This window comes from Molothrus aeneus, chromosome 2 (assembly GCF_037042795.1).
Source record: "Molothrus aeneus isolate 106 chromosome 2, BPBGC_Maene_1.0, whole genome shotgun sequence".
Classification (NCBI taxonomy): Eukaryota; Metazoa; Chordata; class Aves; order Passeriformes; family Icteridae; genus Molothrus; species Molothrus aeneus.
In genome coordinates this window covers 36,487,811-36,511,484 of record NC_089647.1, presented here as the reverse complement: position 1 = coordinate 36,511,484, position 23,674 = coordinate 36,487,811, and the positions used below count along the sequence as shown (strand labels likewise).

The 23,674-nt window shown below is 42.6% G+C and overlaps 1 protein-coding gene across 1 annotated transcript in view; it reads right to left on the bottom strand.

Annotated features, from left to right (window-relative positions):
* The window catches only part of FAT3 (FAT atypical cadherin 3), a 333,677-nt gene extending 320,782 nt beyond the window's left edge, over positions 1–12,895 (bottom strand). Inside the window, exon 1 of the mRNA XM_066544703.1 lies at positions 12,749–12,895. The gene's annotated coding sequence lies outside the window, so the exon portion shown is untranslated. The remainder of the gene's footprint in view (positions 1–12,748) is intronic.
* Between the last annotated feature and the right edge of the window lie 10,779 nt (positions 12,896–23,674).

Genomic DNA, 23,674 nt, shown 5'->3' with positions numbered 1-23,674 from the left:
CAAAAAAAGCAATTGTTGATAAATACAGCTGCTCTCCAACTGTTTCTAAAAAAAAAAAACAAACAGAAAGTTTGTCACTTGTTTAAGAGGCAGTATTTCGAGAGAGGGCTCTTCCCATTATTTTTTTAAATTACATCCAGCTCTGGTCATAGTAGTTGGTTAACCTGCCTAAGTAAAAAGCAATGCACAGCTACATCAGGTCAAATAAATCATACTTTCTCCCAGATAAGTGAAATACATACTGCAGACATCATGTGGGAAATAGGTTTAAGGCTGACTGCATCTACTTTTCTAACAGTTCTGAGAGAAACCTAGAAATTTCCTTCCAGCTCATGTGTTAAGGTCAATCACTGCAAGAAGAAAAGCTCTGCAAAAAAAGCTGGCCTTGGACAGCTATCTGCATTAGAAATGCCCAAATCTATACAAGGTGCTAAATCCAATTATATTGAAGGGAATATAACAACATACTATTTTTGATGCGCACAAGGGCGTGCTTCTGGCACTTGGAGAGACAGATCTGTCTTGGCTGTGTGGAAGTGCCTCTGGTGCCACCTCCACCAGCCATCACCACCCAGAGGGCAGCCCTCAAGGGAAAAGCACAGACTGGAAGTCTTCAGCATCCTGGAACTCCTTCCACATTCAAACATTTCATCCATACTGAAACCACGACTCTGCCCCCCCTCCAATGGTCGGCTCACACACAGATATTTGAGATGACAACCACTTTTTAGCTAACCATACATTAACTCAAACCACCACAGCTTCAGCTTTCCAACTCAGCCAGTTCAGTCACCACAGCTGGGAGTCCCTCAAAGCCAGTTGCGTGTTTGGAAAGGTTCAGCTTTGCAGACACGGCTCAATTAAAAGCTCCACAGAGCACAGATCACTATTTAAAGTTGAACTGTTCACTTTTGTTTATTTATAGCAAAACCATTAATTGCTAATCACATATTTGTTTGCTGGAAAACCAAGGCTCCAAAATAAACACCAAGTTTAAAGACTGTTCACAGAACACTGAATGGTATCAAGAACAGTGCTAAAAATGTAAATCAGAAACATCAAAACACATCAGGACTTCAACTGAAGGAACAAACAACCCATTATTTCTGTGCCAGAAAAGAGGTTACCCATAAGCCAGCCGCCAGTTACCCACAGAGTCATCTACAGTCCAGCAGTTATTTATGTCCTGAAGAATAACAGAGACGATGGCAGAGTATCTGTAGAAAATATCTTTATGGCAATCAGTATATGTGAGATTAAATGTGGGATCTCTTAATGCAGATTTTTGATAATCACCTTGGAAAAGTGCCTTTAAAATATTTGGCAGAAGAGGCAGAACCTCAGAAAAAGTGTATTTTCATTTACAATCCAGTTTCAAATATCAAAATCATACAAAATTTGGAAAAGAAGAAAAAAGAAACTTGGCTTTCTTTTAGCTCTCCTCACTAGCAGAGCTCCACGCTTCCCTCTGGAGAAGCATGTTCCTCAAACATCTACAGGAGCAGTGCACAGAAAACCAGGGGAAACAGCCATACAGAGCTACAATCTGCCCTTTCTCTATGAAAGGGCACAGCAGCCCAGGCTTCATGGAGAGCCTCACAACCAGGCACACTGGGAAGCAGGAACGAACTTCCATGGCAGACTGCTATCTACCTCCTGAAATCCCTGTGGGTACTGGACTTTTCTGAGGCACCCACACTCACCAGCTGTCACAAAAGCTTCCACTGCAAAGTGCCTCCACCGGCCCTGACAGCACTGCCCTTGAGGTCCCTGATTTCCGTGCAGACTTGAAGGTCAGGTTAGTGCAAACAGCCCATTTCCAGCTGAGGCAATAGGCACAGTGTCTCAAGCCCCTTGCTCCAGGGTGCACAGGAGAACCCTCCCACATACTCCAGCTCTCAGTGCCTTGCTATGCCCTTGACACCTGCAAAATCTAGGGAAGAAGGTTTCCCTACAAAGTAGTACTTGCCAACATTTATGGCCTAAACTCCCAGAACAGAGGGTCATACAGTTGTGTTTCTCACTGCCATGGCTACTATTCAAAACTCATCATTTATTCACAGGTCAGGAGCTTGGGCTTGGTCAGGAGCTTGGGTTTAGTCTTCACAACTACATGCAGATCTTTGAAAGTTAAGTGGACACTGATCATGAAATGGAGACCAGTAAGGCAGAGGTAATAATAATATTAACAGCAACAATAGGGTTATGACTCCTAGGGTTATGTTGCTTACAATGGCGGCCATCAAGAAAAACAGATGGATCTCAATGTCTCATCCTTTTCTATTTGTTCTCCTGGAGTCAGGATCACATGCAGCCAAAGGTCAAGTTGCAAAGCCTGTGCTCCAAAATCCCAGGCACACCAAACACTGCCTGGAATAAATCACCTCAACATGCAAGGCAAGGTCAGGCCCAGTCCCCCATGAATTCATTATCTCTCCCTCCTGTGCCTCAGTTCACTGTCAGACTCCTTGGTCTGACTAGTCCCTGCCTGCTGGTGCCACACCAAGTCCCTGTGGATAAATCTTCCTAATAGAGCCACCCCATCCCTTGGACACTTTGACAAGCAGAGAAACTGCTAGTGAAGTGACCACATCACATGCTAAACATCCATCCTCATGTTTGCCAATAAATGGGGCAGATCCTATGTCCCCAAGCTGCTGACACATGTTCCTAAAACACAGCCAGTCACTGGCTCTACCAGAGGGGAGTAATCAGTGCTAGCACCCCCATACCATCCCACCTGTTCCCTCAAAACCCAGGCATGGCTTTGCCATGCTGCTCCATCACTCCTGCCTCACCCCAAAGGTGCTGTGATGGTGTGCAGCTCCCAGGAGCATTGCTAGGGTAGTGCTTCTTACAGCATCCCACAGAAGCAAGCTCAGGCCACATATTCACCATTTTCTTTCCCTTTTTCTTTTGACAAGAAAAGGGGAAAACTGCTCAGATCAAATAAAAAGGACTCCAGCCTAAATAACAACTCTTAACTCATGCCCAGTGAGGCTCTCTGCTCCTGAATTTGAAACCTCAACTTAAAATGAAGTTCCACATAACAAGGCACTACTTGCAAATAGCTCTTCCTCAGGCTCCACCACGCACTGAATGAAAGTCAGTTGCCATTTCAAGCTGACCCCTGCAAATCTCCAGAAAGGTAAAAAAAATCTCCAGAAAGGTAAAAAAACCAAAAGAAGTTTTTTGGAGAGCATCAGGTCAAAGATCAACATCATTGGAAATAATTTAACCTGTTTCCTCTGTGTTTTTAAGATGAAACTAGGCAGGGGGAAAATAAAGTTATATAAAATAGCAGTGCATAAGCTTAAAAAGCAAACTAACAGATCCAAAACTAAGGGGAAAAAAAGCAGCATGCCTCACTTGTGAAACTGTTATGGGTAAGGACAAAATATCTGTATATAATATTGTTCTGTACCACTTTGATGGGAAAAGACTGCCAATAGCTTTCGGCATATGAAAGCTGCTGTGAAGACTTCAATAAAACTGAGTATACTGTTAAAAAACCTTCTCATATGCATCCCTAGAATTTATCTTCAAATGCCACTTTATTAAATTTTGTATTCTCTGGCTTTTGGAAAAATGCTTTTATTTTATTAAATGAAACTATACAATATATTGTTTCTCTGAAGAAAAAGCATCAGTAGGAATATAAAGTAGTTCTTTCAACACTAAAAAACTCACAACATTTTGAACTTGAAACCAGCTTCCAGAAAGAGAGCACACTTCTAGTTTGACTGAGGGTGTACACACAGACTCACACCCACAGCCCATTTCATCACACTGAGCTGCCCTCATACCTCATGTAACTACACAGCCTGTGACAGTTACAGACATTTCAGAGTTTAAACCCTTGTTGCTGTGTTTCTAGGGAATATCCCAAGGTCTAACGGAGTCTTGAAGAACATGAAAGCTTTAATTCTTTTTTTGACGTGCAAAAATACTGCTCCCAAGCAGATGTTCCTCAAGGGCATATGAAAGCATCCTCTGCAGCCAGTGGAACAATGAGATGTGCAAAAACCACGGAGGTAACACACACAAAGCTTCATGCCCACATGCAGCATCAGTGAAGGGCCATGACAGACGGTGCATCGCCGTGTGAGTACCACAGCCTGGAGGCTCCTACCAACTTCTTTGCAAGAGTTACAGACACTCTGCACAACTAAACCTAATTATATTCAGGCATAATCCTTTCATGCCACAGCTTAGTGCTCACTTTACAGCAGGATAAGCCACCGTGGCCACCAAAGCAGCTGTCCCAGGCTCAAGCCCCCTGCTTTTTCCTGTTGTTTCATTTTTCATTTTTATTTTTTGTTGCTTGTGTGTGTATGCATGGTTTTGGCATTGGTTTTGTCTTTGTTATTGTTGTTTTGGTTTAGTTTGAGTTTTGTTTATTTGTTTTCTGTTGATTTTGTTCTCAGTGGGGATTGAGCTGCCCTATTGCAAATATGCCTGTGAACAAAAGGGAGGGAGGGAGATGGGAATGGGCGCCTGGGGCAGGCAGGATCCTTTTCCATGTCCATGGCAGCTCAAACTGTTTGTTAAACAACAGCCGGAGTTGAGGCAACCAAGATGGTGTGTAAAGAGCAGAAAGTACCTTTGAGAAACATACTGAACACTATCAAAATACCCAAGCCTTAAATAGACACATGAAGTATTTAAATGCTTTCACACTCATAACAAGTTTTGTTTACTGCCCAGCATTTAAACAGCTTTTCCTTTACTATTGTAAAATTGTTCCCAAACAGTGTGAATTCCATGTTACAATGAATCGTAGCACTCTAACCCCTATTTACAACCCATTCAGCAACACAATTCCAGAAATAGCATGCAGGATTTCCACACTCTAAAAAATAAAACCTGTTCTTGGCTCAAAAGAACTTGTGCAAATTAGCTGACAAGAATCACTTCCTTTTGTTCTTCCTCTCAAGTATAGAATATTAAAGGAAAAAGAGAATCACTAACCAGGCAATATGAAAAACTTTTATTAAAGCCATTAGAACCACGAAGCATTGTTAATGTCCCTCTCGTAATTATATGCAAAATGTTCAGTAACCAAGGCAACAGCGTAGTAATGAAGTTGGAGACTACTGTATAAATGCACCTTCTAAATCACCACCAAAAACATCTATTCTGGAGGAACTGGCCAGTTTATTAGTGTGTGACATCCCTGATCATTTAGACATGCTACAGCTTAAAAACAAAAAGCTAACAAGCTACTTTTACATAAAGGGTCCTTTTGTTTCCTGTGTATGAACAGCCTCTTCTTAGCATCTAGTTACAGAGTTCCACTGCAGTGCTGAAGATTTCTCTAAGCCTGTATTCACCTTCATGGGAGTTGTTCAGTAATGATGGGCACTAATTAAACTGCATAGCCAGCAATAAATGAAGCAGAGTCCTTTGTCCCAGGTTCTCAGCAAACAGAAATGTACAATAGGAGAAATACTGAAACTGCACTCTTCTCCGGACCACGTTGGTCTGAAATCCATTTCATTGGCACCAAGCACTACTGCATATTGACTCCTTCCCACATTATTAAAATTAATTCAAAAATGAATACTTATGCTGCAATATCAACAGCTCATGCTCTGGGATATTTCGTAGGAAGGCAGGCTATAGTAAGGACACCAATGCAAAATTAACTCGTGCTTTTTGGTGTTGGCACTTAGAGCATCATGCCAAACCCCAGGATTCTCAGCTCAATTTCAGCAAGCATTCATTTATTCTCCTCATTTCTGTGGCAGCTTATTACCCCAAACACCCACTGAACAGAAGGCAGTCCCAGTGGGTTCAACCACTCTGTCATGCTAAGGATGACCTTTGGTATTCCTCTCTTCCAGTACTTGTGACAGTTTATAGGAGCACATACCTCAACATCCCAGCTTCTCCAGATGCCCCCGCAGTCCATGTGACCTTTACATTCCTTTTTGGCTCATTTTTTTCCATGACTGACCAACAACACACACAGTAACAGAACTCTCTCACTACCCTGGATGCTTTCAGAGATGCTGATTTGGTAAAAGAGGTTCCACCAGTACCTTCATGCTCCCTCTTCTTTCAGGCCTTGTCTCTTACATTTTCCCAAAATTTATTCCTTTCCCAGTGTAACCCTTGTCATCTCTGTAAGATCTAAAGACAGCTTGTCTGCCCTGCTCTTTCTACTCACGCTGTTAGTTTTTGGTTTTGTTTTTTGGTTTTTGTTTGTTAGGTTTTTTTGGGGGGGCGGGGGGCAGGGCAGGGTGTCTTGTATCATTTAAAGAACTTTCACAGCTTCTTATTCTGTTACTTTTTTTACACGTCTCCTCTTCCAGACTGTGTAGGGTCAATCCCCAGACAGTGTAGGGTTGATCCTCATTCTTACACCCTGAACAGCTTCATCTCCTGGAACATCTCACTGTTTTGTCTGCTGCTTTCTCTTCTCAAGCTCCAAAGCTCACTTTCACATACCACAAAAAAGAACTCGCCCAATTAACCTTTTAACTGGCTCCGATGCCTAAAATGCTTTCTTAAAAGGCAGTACAGGTTAGGGCCATACTCTCTGTCAGTATATCCCAGTTGTACAGCATGTCCTAATGGGAATTTCTGCATTGTATCAGTATACCAAAAAATCTGGCTTATAGCACCATAATTATCTGATTAGCAGACTGGCTAAACCTTTTATTTTCTAAAGGCATCACCCTGTACTCTTGTACTCAAAGCAGCTGTGCACTCAAAGCATGTAAGTGAGTGAACTTTATCATTCCCATTCCATTGTACTGTATGGTCAGCTCAACCGCTTCATCAGCATTGTTTTTTTATTTTGCCTATGACCAACAGCCATGACAGCAGCAATGCCAAGAGTATCAAGCCTCTCTTAAAAGCCACATCAAAGATGGAATACCTAGAAACACCACATCAATGAAGTTCAGAACCCAGTAAGGGTCACAACCTGTCAAGTGTTGTGAGAGCTGGCACACCTCTGTCAGGCACTTTCTACTTAATGCAAAAAGTTACTATTCCAATCAAGGCTGCTTAATTCAGAAAACTCTGAATTAAAAAAAAGCCTGGAAGGGCATGAGGACATTTCAGTAACTTCCCAAGATGATACTGCTTATGCAGAGTCACCAAGAACTCAGCAGCAAGGAAATGCTAAGGCAATTTGAATTAATTAAATCTTTAATAGGCAGGTGCTAGGTTCAAAACTGTAAATATTAACAACCTCCACAAAATCCACTGCCAAAAGGGTAGCTCTTCCAGCCAAGTCAACAGCATGCTCATTTTCAGAGGTATGTAGCACCTATAGCTTGCTTCAGTGGGAATGTCACTGTTCACTACCATGGGAAACTTAAGTTCTTCACCTTTTCCTGTTTAGTTTACTTATTGTGGTTTATGCTTATCTGTCTGCCATGAATGTCATGAGGTTTAATTAGTTTTGGTCTGCAAAACACCCTGAGTTCCCCTGGAAAAGCTGCATATGCAATCACAGTAGGATCCTTGAAAGTTAAAATTTTCTTGGCATCCCGAGAGGATCCAGCACAAGCAGCCAGAGGACAACTCCAAAGATAAGGTACACAAAGCACAAAATTCTGTGATCTCCATCCGTAGCTCAAGAATTGAAAGTTTCAGGGGCAGTATTTTGGTGCAACATACAACAGAACTGCAGCAGGAGTTACAGAAAAGTGCTGGCAAAAACATTATCAACAGCATATTTCAGCATAAATAAGGCAACTAAAAAAAATAAAAATCAACGCAAAAAAAACCTTAAAATGGAAATATTAGGGGGGAAATTGAAATCAACAATACTAAACAAAAGCACCATGTGGGTTTCTTAAATATCCCAAACAGCTTAAAGTTGCCCAGACTCCTGCATTCATTAACTGTTCAGGACACAGATTTATTTATTTATGGCTCAGAAAAGAATTCCCAGCTCAGAAGCTTTCCAAAGAACAACCCTCCCCAGTTCTGCATGGGCACCTCAGCCAACTTGCCCTGACATTTCTTATTCTGATGCTAATGCAGTTCAAACAACCCAACCCTGCATTTTTTATCTATGCAATAAGCCTATCTTTAGGTCACTTAGTTGTGTCAGTTTAAATCACAACATTCTCATAGAGAAAAATCTCATAATTTTTTTACTTCTGGGGACAGAGAAGGCAGAAGGAAAAAAAAACAGCTTATTATAAAAACACTATTTTTTGTTTGTGGGGCCTAATTCAAGCCCCTCTGAAAGCTGTGTGAATTTAAACAGCAGTTGAGCCACAAAAACCAACAAATTTTAATTAAGATTTGCAGTTACCTTCAAGACAAGGTAACCTGAGAAAACCCAACCATATACAGGCCTATCATACAATCATGTAATATTATTAGGTCTTATCAAAGTCTGCTGGAATAAAAACCAAGATTCTATTGATCTCTGTGGGTTCCAGTTCTCTCTCCTTTGTAAAATAAGCCTAGATTCTGTTACTCCAGTTTCCACAAGCATCCACACAGGAATAGTCACAAGGCTTCTCACAAGAGGGAAAAACCATCAAGTTGAAGCCATCCATAAAAGGTACTGGATTTATTCCAGATGTGGAACTGTTTTTAATTAATTTGGAAGCATTTGAAGTATTCCCTCATTAAATATGCTTTGCATTTTACACATGCACATAAGAGAGTAAGAAAACCCAAAACTGAAGCCAAAATCATAATGTCTTATTAAAAAGACTCTGACACCACTTTTAGCAAAATTAGGCTCACATGAAGACAAGATTTACAGCACTGCCATAACTCACACCAACATCCAAAGCATGCAGTTCCTGCACTGCCCATCCATCCTAAAGCAACCTCACCTTGACCTGGAGCACTCAGTGGTTGGGAGCTCTCCTCTCTCCATTCAGCCCTGCACCTCCCTACACAGGACACTTCCCACTGTGCCCATCCCCAGCACACAGAGCAGTCCTTGAAGTTCAAGATACCAGCTCTTGTCACAGCATATGCCACAGCACAGTCAAGAGGGCCACCACGCACAGAGTATCAGCACAACATCAGAAGGCTTCAACCCATACAGAGTAGCACAATACCTCATCTAGAAGGCTGCAAGCATCTACTCTACTTGTTCTTTAGCCCAACCTTTTATACCCTGATTGTTCATACATTGCACCTGTGTGCCCTCTGTTCCCTTTGTGATTGGTCGGTGCACCCCATGTTTCATTACCTCCAATGCAGCTCACCTGCCCTGCACAGCTGTACCCATTGGGGATGAGGCTCAGTGCCCTGGGCACTCCAGGTCTCCCTGCTTTCAATGCTGCTCACCTGCCCTGCACAGCTGCACCCATTGGGGATGAGGCTCAGTGCCCTGGGCACTCCCGGTCTCATTGCTTTCAATGCTGCTCACCTGCCCTGCACAGCTGCACCCATTGGGGATGAGGCTCAGTGTACTCCATGTTTCATTAGCTCCAATGCTGCTCACCTGCCCTGCACAGCTGCACCCATTGGGGATGAGGCTCAGTGCCCTGGGCACTCCAGGTCTCATTGCTTTCAATGCTGCTCACCTGCCCTGCACAGCTGTACACATTGGGGGATGAGGCTGAGTGTACTCCATGTTTCATTAGCTCCAATGCTGCTCACCTGCCCTGCACAGCTGTAGCCTCATCCATTGGGGATGAGGCTCAGTGCACCCCATGTTTCATTAGCTCCAATGCTGCTCACCTGCTTTTCACAGCTGTAGCCCACTGGGGATCAGGCTCGGCCACAGCCCCACTCCCAATTACCAGAAACTGTGGGCCTACAAGTTCTCTACAGAAGGATGAAACAACTTATGGTAAATCTATGTACCAAATCATAATTACTGGTAAAAATCACAGGATATCCTGAGTTGGAAGGGACTCAGAGGGATCATTGAAGTTCAACTCCTGGCCCTGCACAGGACAGCCCCTCAAGAATATGACCACATGCCTGAGAGTGCTGTCCAAATGCTCCTTGAACTCTGTCAGGCTTGGTGCTGTGACCACATCCCTGGAGATGCTTTTCCAAGGCCCAACCACCCTCTGGGTGAAGAATCTTTTTCTGATGCCCAACCTAAACTCTGCCCAACACAGTTTCATGCCATTCCCTTGTTTCCTGTGGTCACCAGAGAGGAGAGATCAGTGCCTGCCCCTCTGCTTCCTCTCACGAGGATGCTGAAGATGACAAGGAGATCTCCCCTCAATCTCCTCTTCAGCAGGCTGGAGCCCGGCGAGAAGGAAGCTGTGCAGAGCAGCAGGTCCACAGGCAGAACTCCAGCTCAGACGAAGCGCGGCACGTTTCTGTCTAAACCCGTCTCAGGACACCAGCCACCACAGGAGCGGGATGCTCCTTGGGAAGAGCACCCGTATCAGCGCGCACTCTACGCCCCAGCGAGCACCGCTGGATGTTGGCGGCACCCAGGGGATGCCGGCTGTGTCCGTGCTCAGTGCGCCCGCGGCCAAGCGGCTCCCGGTGCTCCCCGGCGGTGCCAGGCACCGGGATAAGCGGCTCTCGCCTCCCCTCTAGCGGCTGACCCGCTGCCGGTCCCGCCGGCGCGGCCACGGGCGGCACGGAGCCGTGCGTGTCCTGGGCTGGCACCGCCACTGCCGCCGCCGCCCGCGCTCCGTGCCACGGCCCGACAGCAGCACTGCTGCTGCACAGGGAGAACGCACGGAGCGCAGCCGAGCACAGCTGGGCAGAAGCGCAGCTCTCCTGCTTCCACGGAAGCCCAAGACTTCCAGTTTTGAGAGGAGGTGAGCCGAACTGCCATACAGTATGAAGAACCACCACTAAGTTCAGAAGAGTTCTGTTTTTAATTGTCTCTCTTAGGCATCCAAAAGAATCATGTATTTGGTGGCAACAAAACTCTCCAACTTTTCCTGCCCTAAGACTAAGTTTTATATCAGACAACAATGGTTTTGCCTCCAAGGGTCAAATTTAATTCTAGTGATCACCAAGCAGGTCAGTTTCTCAGGGATCACAATTCTGCCAAGCGCAGATACCAAACTGTGTATGATGTTCTGTTCACAACCAGCACAGAAACATTAACTTCACACTTCTTCACAAGTCACATTTTTTTTTCCTAAAAAAACCCCCAAGCAGGAACATTCCAGTTTCTTTCCTTTGGTTGCCAGTGCTAAAATATGCTAACAGCATTAAGGCAAGGGACGACTTGAAGAGCTCACAATCTGTATTCAGCATAATTAGCAGATGCCAATTTAACTTATTACTGCTTCTTATACTGCTTTCTATGTTATAAAAAGGATATCAATGAAAACCTGTTATCTAAATGACTGTTTTCTCAATGCTGATATAATGCAACAATAATGGGAAAATAAGAGTCACAAAGCATGTGTTAGGAAATACCTAATAACGTTTATAAACAGCCACAGTACAGAAAGAAATGAATGCCTGCAGACAGGACTTTCTCTCTTTCTTCACACTTTGTATTTTTAGACTGTTTTCAAAGTAATTACATATTTGGTGGAATTCCTGGTTATTCAAATAAGCAATGCAACATTCCTGGTAAAGCGACACCACTAAATCAGGTTGCTTAACTGTCTCAGCCACTTATGATTGCAAAGCATGAGAAATGAGCACACTTAAGATATATTTTCCATGCAGAGAACTAACAGCTAAGAAGTAAGAACACAAATAACTGAAAGAAAGCAAAGCAAGCCCTAAAATCAGCCCTTTCCAAAATGCCAAATAACGGGCTATGTCACAGCTAAGGGGACAGTTACAGAGAGCACTTCTGCCTGCCTGCAAAGCAGAAACGCATTAACACATTTTATAAAACAATGCCCTCTTGAACTAAGAGGCTGTTGAAAGATGCATCCAGCACACATGCACAAAAAAGCAGTGAGCACCAAGGTTGTGGATTAAACAGGTTTCTAACACATAAATGACATAATGATCCAGTCCAGGCATCATTCACTGCTAATTCTTCTTGGTGAAGATGCCTTCCTGCATACAATTCTGCATATTACAATGCAGAGCAAAAAAATATTTTAATAAAGTATCTTCTGACTCTCAGGCTAAGTTGAAGAGCCTTGTAAGGCTACGCTTCTCCACAGCTTTAATCGATTTCAGCTATAACTTCATTTGCTATGCCTAACAGACACTGTAAACTTCACCCTTCCCAAGAATTAAGAAGAAAATAACATTTCATACTCCCCCACAAGTAGTGTATGGAAAGCACAAAACAGAACCGCTGCACACATACCCCCCAATTAAACTGGTCTCTGTGGAAACTAATAACTTTCCACAGTATGCACTGTAATCCAAGTAATAATTTTAAACAGGCATAAGCTGCAGTGTGCTGAACTAAGGCATTCTTACCTTGAGAGGGGTGCTTGAAGACATTTAGTTACAGTTAGAGAGGAGAACGTGCACGTTGCCAAGTGTTTGCCATGCACCAGGGCTATGCCTTACTCCACATCTGCGCACACACACACCAACTGGGTGTGTGAGCTCCCCAGGTAGAGAAAGAGCACCAGAAAAGATAAGCAGCAGTGATAATGCCCCAGCTTTATGTCTCAATCAGTAGCCAGCTAAGCTGGAGAAACCATTTGAGATTAAAAGGGAAACAATTCCAAGAAACAAGATCTTTTTTTCTCCTCTGGACGCAAAGAGCTTTGCTTGGGTGACCTATAATACCTTAACACAAAAATCTTCACAACCCACCTCCCTCCTGAGCCACAGAGTTGCACATGTCAAATGACACCACAAAAACAATGCACAAAGACTTTAACAAAAATACTAAAGAACCCCTTACCTTTTAGTCAGAATAAGTGACAGATAACAGTCATGAGAAACTCACTTGGCACAGCTGCTGTACGTATTTCTCTGCAGACTTCTTTTTAGCGGTCCCAAAAGCACTGAACATAAAAAACCTCCAGCCTGCCTGCTTCATTCTTCAGCAACAGAGATACATGCTGTCACGGTAACGCAAAAAAAAAAAAAAAAAAAAAGGCAAAAGGAACTATAGATCTTAGTTTTTAAAGCCTTTGTGCTTATAGAGAAGAAAAAGAGAGAGTAGGGAAAAGAAGGAACAGAGCAAACACTTTTTCTAAGAGAAATGTGGTCTTGGCTATATAAGTAACCACAGCACAGAGACATTCAGTTTGAATTTCCCTGTTTGCAAGCTCCTTTGGAAAAATAAAAAAAAAATTCGGTCTTTAGGGGGAAAAAATCAAATGCATGGTTGGGGGGAAGGGAGAGGAGGAGGGTACTGCTCCTATGTGACATACATATGGAATGAGCATTAGAACAATGCTGACAGGACAGCTAAGCAACTGCACTCTGGGGCAGCAGTTTTCAAAGCAGAGCTTTTGCAGCTTTGCAGAAAGGAGAGGAAAACAATTCAAATTAAAAAAAAAAGCCCTCCGCAAATGGGGAGGGGGGAAGAAAAAGCAAAGAAAAATAAAAGAAAGGAGCTGCTAATTCAAGAACAACTACCAGACTTAAAAAAAAAAAAAAGGATCAAAAATAGTTGGCTAATTTCTGAAAGGGGGGCGGGTGGGAACCGCCGCGACTGCTTCCCAGCGATGCAAGCAGAAGCCTTGATGTCTAGTGCACTTACATTTTATGCTGCGCACAGTGGGTCCCCTCCTCCCTGCCTGCCTGCCTCCCTCCTCCTCTCCCTCCCTCCCTCCTTCCCTCCGCCCTCCCTGCCTAGGAAGCTCTCTCTCCCAAGGGACAAGAATTCCAGTGGACCCAATTAACACTGTTCTTTGCTGGCTCCTTGGTATGATCGATATTAAATAAGAGGACTTTTAGCAGCATTGAAAAATAAAGCAGCCATATAATGTGTGGCTGATGGAGACTGCATTTTTCCTCCTACGTCTCTACTCCCCCAGTCTCGAAACGATCCAACGCAGCAGAAAAAAAAAAAAAAAAACTATTTCAAAAGCATGTGCCAGTACCAGTGATCCAAGCTGCATCAGATTTTTGTTAGGAACTTGATGGGAGCCCTTGGCTGCTCATTTCACTAGCTTCGGCAGTACTTTAATAAAGTGGATTTACAAATCAATGGAAGGAATCCAAAGGTTCACAAACAGGCTCTTTCATCAGGTCCGCTGCCTGACCGTACAGGAAGTTTGCTGAAGGGGTCTGGGGACTGTTTCGCCAGCACACTTGTTTTCAATGGACTCCCAACAACACGACTTGTTTGGTTTGGTGAAAGAAAGGCAGTAAGAGGTTCACTGCTTTAAGGGAATGCAGCCTAGTGTGTTTACTGCTTCATTCCTGAAGCACGTGTGGCAAGGCATCCTACAAATTGCAAATTATTTCAATTTGAAGAGGGAAGTTGTTGGGAGGCAGTAACCTTCTTTGGTCCTGTTTTCCCTGATCTATCAATCACAGATTGCCATGTAAAAACAACCTACTACAGGCTCTTTCTATAGAGGAAAAGCAATTATTAGCATTAACTGTTGCAGTTGCAAATTAATACAATACAGTCCACAACTGATAGAGTCTGCCTGCAAGCCATTAATCTAAGAATAAATGGGTGGTTTGCTTAAATCCAGCTGGACTGAAATTCACAGGTTAAGTGGTCCCCTTTCCATATTTCTATTTGTATTTGTAAAAGTCAGTGGAAAGGGAAGAAAGCCATATTTATTTGCTGTGGCCAGTACAATTCCTAGCTGAGAGTATCCATCAGTGAAAACTGCCTACAATTACAGGATTTCAGCACCAGTAGCAGCTTTTCCTTTTTTGTTTCTGGGGTGGCCATAACCTTCAAATTAAACCCAAAAAATAGCACTGAGCAATATCCTTGATTGAACAGCAGGGTTGACCACTGATTTGAATCCATCTTGTTAAATTAATGTTAGATTACATTTCCATACAAATAAGATCAATTAAAAATACTCATAAAACCATGCGATCAAAGGCAGTGAAGAGTTAAATTAATTAACTCAAAAGGCCTCCAATTAAATACTGTTAAGGTTATGATTCTCCCTCTAGCTAACAGAGGGAAAAAACCCAGCAGCAGGACAAATTTCTGTTAGTGACTACAAGAGTAGATCCAAGTATCACACCATTTATTACCAGTTCTTTACGATGCCAAGTAACATCCTCCATAGTTACATAAACGTGGGGCATGCAGAAATCTCAAGAAGTGGTCAACTATCCCAAGAAATATCACAAATTAAAGGTTTATTTACATGGGAAGATCCAAAAGAGTGCAGCTATACTGCTTATTGACATGAAGGCATGTTTCTTGAGCTATGGTAATTCCAGGCTCATGTACTTGCACCTGTATTTGTGGTGAAGATGCTGCACTTCACAAGTATCCTTTAGCTGACATGGGTTTTTTTGAGCAAAGGGAAGGGAAGAAGTAGGATCAGGGAAGAAGTACCCCTGATTAACACAGCACTAAGCAGGACAACACCAGGTGACTATTTGAAAGAGAGGAAAATAAAAATCCTTCACTGGAAATCACAGGAATTTATGTAGGTCATCATGCTTCACAGTTGTTACTGATCCAGCACCACAGCATGGCAAACTGGATTTGAAATGTGATACAGAGATCACTGGTAATACCAATCTGATAGTCAGAGTTGGCAAAATGACATTTCTGTTTCAGTGCCCTACCCTGAATTAGGAGGCAATGCTAATTGGCTAAAGTGCCCCTGAAAGTGGCCTAAACCTTGGACAAAATGCTTCTCTCAGCAAGGGGATCAAATCACTTCGCAATTGCTTTGGGACAACATCAGAGTGAATGAACACATACATGCACTCACCCTGGCAATCAAATTGCTTACACAAAAAAACACTTTAGTAAGGATATAATGCACTGAATCTACACTGGCTATGGAGACCCAGTGGGTAGCTGCATTTTGGGATAGGTTGAGGTTTACAGCCCCAGAGGGGCACAGAAGGGCTCTTGAAACCCATAAATGATCTATCAGTTGGTCTGTCATCTCAACACTCCCAGGGTCTAAGAATGTCTTTATTATCCCAGTTTTGGAGATGATGATTTGATGACTGAAAGCCTAAATTGCCTCCCCAAGGAGATACACAAAATGTGTTGGAGAATAGCAGGAAACTGATTTCAGGCTTTTCAAGTCCCTTACTTGCAAAGACTGTTCTTCTTTCAAACACAACCAACTGAATTTGACATATTTTTAAAGCAAAATTTTGCTCCTTAAAAAAATACCATCACCATTCTAGACTACTCAAGTTTGAATCAAAGCACTATTCATGGTATTAGAGGAACACCTGTGCTCTTTAAAAATTCTGCATGTGCATTCACTATCAAGTTTTATTGCAAATAAAAATCCACACTATTTTACTAGAAAATAATTTAAAGATTGTTCGACAGTAAGAATTACAGTCCCTGTTTGGTAGGACATTTCAAGCCAGCGGGGAATTCAGTGAATGGACACCTCTTCTGTGTGAAGAAAAAGGGATAGAGAACGTTTCTCAAAATAAGCCAGTATGCCAGGATAAGACCAAGTTATTGGTCAATGTTCTCTTAACTGAATGTCACAGTGAAGGTCCTGGTCCCTGGTTGTCAACAAAAAAAGCCCTTCTGTTGCTGGAGGAAGGGAAAGAGGGATGTGCCGTGGTCCTGACCCAGGCAAGAGACTTCTAAAAAGAATCTGCCATGCACAGAGATCCTGGTGAGCTGCCTGTGCTGCCTTGTTTGCCCCAGACGGCCTCTGCACACCCCACCTGAAAGGAACAGCCCCTGAAGATCAGCACCACCCCACACACAGCCACCACTGCTGCCACCATCAGACATGGGGCCCTGATAATCACACAAACAGCATCCACAGAACAGGACATGTTTAGCCTGGAATTATTTGGAAGAAGAAGCACTGTGCTCAGAATTTGCTTTATTCACTTGAAAGGCAACTCCATGTAAGCTGTAAGGAATACCTAGCAGAAGTCCAAGATGGAAAGATCCAAGAAAAAGAGTTGCTACCAAAAGAGAAAGAAGTCAGTATTACTACCTTAGGGTAGGAACTAATGATTGCTAAGGGGGCAACACTATGTGATACAGAGGAAAAGCTATGACATTTTTTTCTCTTGTCTCCTTTGGAAACTACGCTGGGAAGTGTGAGCATTTTGGACAACCAAAATGTGCCCTTTTTTTTGGACAACCACAATCTATCTGGGTACCCCCAAGCATGTATGACTGAAATTGCAAGCATGGAAGATTAACTAAGTAAAGATAAATGGTGTAACAGAATTTCTAACAGCTAATCCACTTTATTACAGGCATCATCAACTCTGTTCATTATATAAACCTCTCAATTCAACTGTTCTCAAAGACTACAGCCTTTGGCACTATTTAAAGTTGCTTACAGTTTCTTTCTAATATACTCATTTTGATTTATTAAAAGGGAAATAAATTGGTAGGCTTTTCTCTCTTTATTTGTATCTGCTTTCATAATAGTATAATAGATACTAGAAATTACAAAAGAAGAGAAAACATTTAACACACCTCAGCTTTGTAACATCGATTCTCAAAAACAGAAACAAGCTGAACACGTGGTGATGTGGTCTTTGCTCAAGAATGTAAAAAAATGTCTGCTGATATTTTAAATATTTACCAAATGAAGGGAATGTATATCAGGTTGCAGAGCTCTGGATTAAACACACTTTCAAGAGACAATGATTCATGTTAACATACATCAGTAGGGTTGGAGGTTTGCTTTGTTCTTTTTAATTTCTAATTACATTTTAGTATCAGAATAAACAGAGAGAACACATAAAGCCAGAAACTAAACCTAAACTAAAACAAAGGAAAAACAACCTTTTAAGGCACTTAACATCAGAGAAGGTTAGTCAGCCAGTTACAATTTACAACCAGGCAGTAAACCATGGTGAGGTTCAGCTGACTAATGCTCTGCACCATTATGTAGCAAGTACCAAAGATAAAAGGCCAATTTGCTATTTGAAAATTGGGTTTCAGTAATGTGCAGCTGCCAGTCTGTGGGGCTGGGTGATTACCTCCCCAACGGCATCCACCACAGAGGTCCAACAATCCCAAATGGAGCTGCAGTGCCCACAGCATCCCTCCCATGCCCCAACTCTTCAGAAGGTGTTCATACTTCCCAGCTAGGCACGAGGGGCTCACTGTACTCTATGCCAAATCAACTGTGCTTTGGTGAACTGGGAATTGGGAACTCTTGTTTCCATCCTCATGATGCTAACAAACTCTCTAAAGGCACTTTATTTTAAGTGACCAAACAATCTTGACTAGTTCTAATTTTCACATTTTTGAAGCCCTTATTCAGTGGGTCTGCAAAACATACCCTCCTGAGAAAGGTCCTACAAAATATGATAGAACACAAACTTAGAAAACAATAGTTATTTCTTACCATTCCCACCAGATATGCTCTCGCTCTGCATGAGCAGGGTGGTAAATGACACTGTACCCAAAATCTGATTGCAGCACAGAGAACCAAAACTAACCTAATTTTAAACAAGACTGAACAGCATTGCTGTTCGCAACAGTGAAGCTATGAGTGTCAGCACAGACCACATACATCTAATCAGGGTCCAAGCAGCTCTGACCACTGACCATACCACGAAAATGCATCTGTTACTGTGGCTTCATGGCAGACACAGCCATTCAGGCAAGCTTGGTTAAAGCAGCTGGCACATTTCTCATGCTTCTGACTGTAGCATTAGAAAGATCTGTAATTTACTGGGGAAGATGGAGCTTCTTCTAGAATGAAGTGAAATGAAAACAAAATTAAAAATAACGTTGGAAGAAATTCATACTACTCAGCTGCAAGTGCTTGGTTAGTCCTAAGGCAGCTACAGGTAGTGCAGTACAGCTCCTGGGGCATCTGCCTGTCCCACTGAGTCAGCCTGGGCTGATGCTGCTGCCAGCTTGATGCAGTCCATCTTACCAGGTGTTTAGGGTTCCATGATGTTTGTCTCATCTCTATCCCTATTCCATGCTCACTCTGAACATGAACACAGGACAGAGCTCTTCTCAAACAGTTTTTTGTACAACACCTCCAATCGCTTCTCTCAATTCAGACTGCGTTACCACACTTTGGTTCCTTCTCTGCAGCAAGGAAACCTTCCCCCACTGCTATGGCTTGGCAACATAGGGACAGCTGGCTCAAAAGCAGAGAGAGACTTGTATCTTAACAGAGCCAAAAGAGCCTGCAGTGATGGTTAGGACATAGCAGCCAAAGTCTACCGAAGAAGCACCTACGTGGGACAGTGGGAAGGGAAAATAAGTATGCATAAGAGCATTACAAGTACCTAAGAAAATTGCTATATAGTGGTCTGTGATTTCACTGAGAAAATTATATGATAGTATGGCTCCATTGCTAATTTTGGTTACTGATACATCAGGCCTTTCTACAGGATACTGGCATGCAACACAGAATATATTTTAAGTGTCACTTTGCTTGAATATATATCTTCAACACATGCTAATAACAGTTCAAATTAAAAACTCTGCCACATCACAGATGCTCACATCTATTACCTTCGAAGACAGAAAGTAACTGCTAAGCATCATTCCTCAGAAATGGAGAGAGAATGTGGGAAAAGAGATGGATAAATTTGGCAAGAGATTGCAAACGCCTAGGATATCTGCCTCCCGCTCACTGCAAGCTTGCATCCTCTACTCCTTCTCCAGTTTTATTTTAGCAGCAAGTTTTCTAAGCACCTTTTGCAAGCCAGCTCAAGAGAACTCAAAGTGTGTTGGCACATCCCACCACCACCACCCTGTCACTGTGGTCAAGCAGTCAAAACCTTCATCAGCATATTTTCAGGATATGCGTTGCATCAGAGTACTCAAAACCACTCCTTGTTATAAGTGGACACCTCCTCTGAGAGTCTCCTGGGAAGATTCTGGAAAGATACAACTTGTGGGGGATCTGCAGGCACACCAGGATGGGGTGTTTATTGAGCTCACCCTCCCATTTGATGGACATCCCTGAAGGTCAAGCTGGAGCTCAAGCATGTTAGTTCCAGAGTAATAGGTAAGAAGACAATTTTTTCCTCTGATGGTTCTCCACTGGTTTGGTAATGCTCTTCTCTCCAAGGCTCTTCCTCACTCCCTTCCCCTCTTCTCCTACCCACCCTCCCCTCAGAAATGCCTCATATTCTATGGTTTGCCTATATAGGTCTCAGTTACCATTTAGAGAGGAATAAAGAGAAAATAGAGATATCACTCTGAAAAAACATCTATTTCTAACAGGCTTCCAGCACAGCCAGATTGATGTCCCCATTATTAAGAGAGGTTGCATTAGTGCAATTGTCTTACAATTTTGACAGTTTCGGTCATTCTCAGAACAAATGTTCTAGAAGTTCTGCCCTATTTCCTAAATGTCATCAAGTCACAATTTCCCTCCGTTTTGGGGAGATCTTCTGAAGCGAAGTGCATGGGTCTTTAAAGTGCCTGGTGCTCAGGACTACTTCTTCAAAGGATACAAGTCTGGTTGCTATGGTTGCTGAAGGTTAAAACTCTCAGGGCTGATGCCTTTAGCAAACCCAAGCACCAGTTGTGGGAATGAGTCCTGAAGGTTGTGGATACTCTACAAAAGCCGTTTCAGGGCTAGAGGTCTTGGCAGAGGGAGCTGGAAGTGAGCAGATAAAAAAATGCAGCACCCTGTAAGAAAAAGGCAGCTGGGATAGTCTAACCTTGGTGGATTGGTAGAAGAGAGAATACTCCAGTAAAAAGATAAAATAATAAAGGTTCAAGTCTCCCCTTTCAATTTAGTTTCAATGTACATGACTCCAAGTCTGCCACAGTAATAGGTATGTATCAGCCCTCTGGTAATTCTGGGACATTCATCAACATGGGCTTCAAATTCCAAAGGCAGGGAGGATGGTAACTCAGCAGGTACAGTGTACTTTTCAAGGCAAACCTCAGCCAGCCTCAGGAGGACCTCCAAACTCTTGGTTTACTGTCTCCAGCAAAGATGAAAAAACAAAGCCCAGAATAATCCACTTTCCTTAGATTCTACAGTATTGTCATGAGAAGAAAATTCACAGCTTCATCCATTTTCATAGCCTGTCTTCAACTCCCTAAACCAACGCAAGGAAGAGGGGAGAGGAGCAAGGGTGAATAAATTTACATTGCCCTGGTTGCCACTTTCCTAACTCATTTTGAACTCATCCTTCCTCAACAAGTAGAAAGGTCAAGAGCAGTGCTGGACATCCAGGCCAAGAGACTCAATGAGAAGAAGGCAGAGGAGCACCATCTCCACCATGTGTGCTGTGATTCAATTGGGCTTGGGCTCAATGACCTCCACTCCAAAACTCAGGCTGGGGTCTTTAGCTTATATACTGTTATTACAGTCCAAACCAGGACTTCACAGCTCCTTAACTTCTGGTATTTTACACAGAATAAAAATGTCAGAGTAAAGGACATTCATGTCACTTGCACTGAGCAATCTCCCACTCCATCTGAAGGTGGGAAACCAAGTGAAAATGTGACAAAAGTCAGAACTGCAGCCCATAATATATAGCACTATTAAAAAAATGATGGCAGAAGAAGAAAAATGGGAAAAAATACAGCATATCCTTTGAGGTTCAGGTTGTGACAAACAATGGAGACAACAGGTCAGGGTTCACCACATAGAAAGCAAAGACTTCAGTTTAATTGTTACTAAGCTACATGGTACATGAATAATAGGGTTTATGGATGTTCCTGGCAGACACAGAGGGGAACCCATCCTCTTGGGGCAGCTAAGTGCTTGACTTCTGTGTATTTTTATGTGTTTGTCAAACACTTAGACACTATAGGCACTTAGAATCCTTTAAATAAATAAAATGCGTTGTGCTACTTCAGTGCAAAAAGCCACTGTATCGCTGCATGTTAACTACTTTCAATGGAAATTATAACAGGGTATGGGCCTAAGTGCAGCCAAAAGAAAAGCCTAATAAAAATAAGGTAGCAAGGAGAGAAGGGAGGAAATGTAAGGCTGGCAGAATATCAGCCTAAAAAAAAAATCAGAACAGTAGACCTGAGAATAGCTCAGATCATAAGACAAGGAGGGAGAGAAGGCATCTCCTGTTTTACTGCGATTGGACCAGCTTACATTTCATTAGAGGGAATCCAGGATAGGCAATTGTGTAATCAAGAGCCAGACAGCTTTACTCATTTATAATTAATTCAGAGTACTTTGAAAGTGAGCTCAGAAAATAGCCAAGTGCTTCCCTTTAAGGAAAACTCTTGTAATGTTTCTGCAGGGCACCGCAAGCAAAGCATAAGTTGTTCAGCTGAAGACAAAAGGTTTTCTCCTGACATAAATGAATAAAGAGTTACCACAGGCAGTGAAGCAGAGAACATGGCCCATCTTGAAGGAAGGCTTTCATCCAAGCACTGTATTTTTACAGCAAGAAACACCATTCTGGACTGTTTTACACCATTTTAAGGGTCAAGAGAAGTCTCAATACATTATGGCCTGAGATGCAAACTATTCAGTCTTCTATTTACTGTACACAGACAACTGTTCCTTAGAGGCAAGCACAACTTTTGGCTCCAAAACCACAACCAGCACTTCCACCTACCCACAGCACTTTCCAGAAGAGTGGGCCTTAAACCCCAGCAGGATTGCACTGCCCCCCATAGAGCCCATCTTCCACAGCCACCACGCTGTGAACTGTGCTGACAGTGGAGCCCTGAACGCTGGCACTGCCTGTTTTGTTCAGATCCTCAGGTATTAATTAGCTGTCCTGTGCCCACACAAATAATTCACAAAGTTAAATGCCACCTTCCGTTTCGTGTAGTTACTAATTTATCCACACTTAGCCTCTCATCTGTAATTCACATTGACATTAATGAAGAGACAAATATGTGCGTAACAGTAGAGGCAGTCCAAAATAAATGAGAAAAAAATGTGGTCACCAGAAACCAATTATACATTCAAAACTGTATTGTGGAAATCACCAGAGTGTTGAAATCAAGTGAGAAGGAAAACGTACCAAAACCACACACTTGGACTGGGGGAAGAAGGGGGGGCAGGGATGAAGTTGCTAGCACATACAATCAGTCTCAGCCTCATGGAAAAGAATATAAATATTTAGACATGAACAGACCTCTTAAAATACAGTTGCAGAGTCTGCTGGCACATGGACAAACATACAATAAGCCCACCAATGTGGAGACACAAATCAGGTAAATCAGACATGAAATTGGCAGGCAACATGTGCAAGATGAATTTTGTAGAGGCAAAAATGTGTTCACCACCAAATACAAAGATGATTTTTCCAAGACAATCTGAATCTGCACTTGTAAGAGAAATAAATATTAAATATTTAAGGCTGTGCACCTAAATGCTATAAACTGAAGCACACGGTGGTGGCTTTTTCCCCCATCAGCACTCTTCTTGCTACAAGAAGAAATGAAAGATTTAAAGAGAAATACTTGAACAGTCTTGCTAGTTGGAAAACTGAACAACTTCAGAGATGGCCCTGAAAGAGTTAACTCCTTTAGAGCTCAGATATTCTCCTTCCCATGTCTCATGGTAAGTATTAGAAGATTTATGTGCAATGAATTTCCAATTACTGATCTGCACCAGCTGGGCTGTCAATCAGCCTGCCTATACAGCACACATCTTCACCTCACCATGTTACCCTTGCATGTAGAAGCACACACAAAAGCACATAATTCCTGTATTCCTACCAACTGGAGTAGGTGAAATGTTGCTTTGGACTTTCCTTGCTACTCCAGTCTAAGACAGGCATTATCTTCTCACCATGGTGTCCAGGA